Consider the following 1,746-nt stretch of genomic DNA (forward strand, 5'->3'; position numbering starts at 1 on the left):
TGCTGAAGACTCCAGCCTTAACCAGAATGACTTTCCCTGAAGGCCAGGGAGAATGCATTCCTTGATCTGGTTTTAAAGCTGACAACCAGGCAACACCACCAGCTGCTCCAGGGGCTTGCGGTCCAGAAACCAAATGCCACGCAAACTCAAGATGCGCTAACATATCTACCGACAGGTGGGAAAAGCGGTTTCACAGTCCAGCCCACGTATGAGATCTACTGCCCTTCACCACCTCGAATCCCACTGTGCAACCTTAGAGTCTTCCTTCCCTCTTAACAACACTTCCCAATCGGTTGTAGAAATGTTCCTGCCTTAATGATATGCACGCAGGTAGAGCTAAGGCAGCTGCATTCTAAAAATGTAAGGAAGAGCAGAAGTAAATGAATGTCAGCTTTAGTAGGAAAGTACAGCCTGAGGCCAGTTTGCTGGGTTGATTTATATTTTTAAAAGCTTGGTGTCACAGAAGCATGAGACCTGCTGCCTTCAAGATCAAGATGCAGGTAGCTGTTGATTTAAACTGAAGGATCAGAGGCATTAAGCTCAGCTCAGCCACTTGGCTGCATGAACAACAGCGTTACTCTCCAGTGACTTGTGCACACATTACCAGATAGGAAAAACAGAAACAACACTGGAGTAAATAAATTGCCAATTATCCTGTAAAAAGCATACACTCCAGGAAAAGTTTGCAGAGTCTGGAAGCTGGCATTTAATTACGTTTTGAACACCTGGAATTCAAAGAGGAAAAAATACTTTCCTATCACAGGCTGGAGAGTGGAAGACAGTGCTGCAGATAGGACTTTAAGGCCAACGGCTCACGCTTGGTGGGCAGCCTGCACATACTTTCTGGAGCATTCTTCACCCAGCTCAATTCAGCAATAAATAAACCAGCTGATAGTAATCATATACCCCATGCAAACACAGCGGGGACCTGCTCTGCTTTCACTGAAACTGGTGTATCGGCAACAGGGAGCCAAATTCTCCCAGTGCTATTTACATTACCCGATCCCACAGAGCCCACGAGAACTTCGGAGCCTCGCTTCCTCTGAGAGGCTCCTCGCAAGGCAGGCTTACAGAAAGCGCTTGCAGCTTCTAGCTCAGCAACTGTTAGCTTGTTCACCCACTCTCTTATTTGCCTTGAAATCCCTCTCGGCAGTGACAGGAAAGCGACAGGACGCAGCCGGTGGGGTTATCGCCTCTACGTTCCTTTGCCTCCACATCGCCCGCCTAAGAGGATGTTTTTGTAAACTTGAACCAGCCGATTAGTCCTTCCGAGGCTGTTCGTTCTTTTTCCCAAGCTTTCCATCACGCCTCCTTTCTTTGGAGGCATCAGTTGACTGATGCCTGTTGCTCCTTAAAGTAGGACATTCCAGAAACGTCGTTTTAAAGCCTAAGAAGGCTGTCGCACTGGAGGAAGAGCTAACGACTTTTGGAAAGCCCCTTGATGCTGATGCTGCTCTGGACTTTGGTGTTGACCCAAGTGGCACAAACAGAAGGCGGCGGGGACGTGCTCCCCCTCTGCACCCCAGCGCTCCCCTTCTGCACCCCAGCCCCTCCACGGCCAAGTGCACCCGGCTGAGACGCGGCCAGGCTTCACCTCAGCGGAGGGCCAGTAATCATAGGGGGGGGAAGCGGGAAGGCACATCAGCCTGGGAAAGGCCACACAGGACGGCAGCGGGACACGGCACCCCCGGACCCCAGTCACCCCGAGGTGCCCCCCGGGCAGCTCCCTGCCCCCGAGGCGGGGCT

The 1,746-nt window shown here is 51.4% G+C and overlaps 1 protein-coding gene across 1 annotated transcript in view; it reads right to left on the minus strand.

Moving 5' to 3' along the window:
• LOC104132462 (coagulation factor X) overlaps window positions 1–1,746 on the minus strand; it is a 16,419-nt gene that overhangs the window by 13,800 nt on the left and 873 nt on the right. The gene's annotated exons all lie outside the window — the stretch shown is intronic.

The sequence above is a fragment of the Egretta garzetta genome, unplaced genomic scaffold, assembly GCF_000687185.1.
Source record: "Egretta garzetta isolate BGI_Z169 unplaced genomic scaffold, ASM68718v1 scaffold168, whole genome shotgun sequence".
In the NCBI taxonomy this organism is placed as follows: Eukaryota; Metazoa; Chordata; class Aves; order Pelecaniformes; family Ardeidae; genus Egretta; species Egretta garzetta.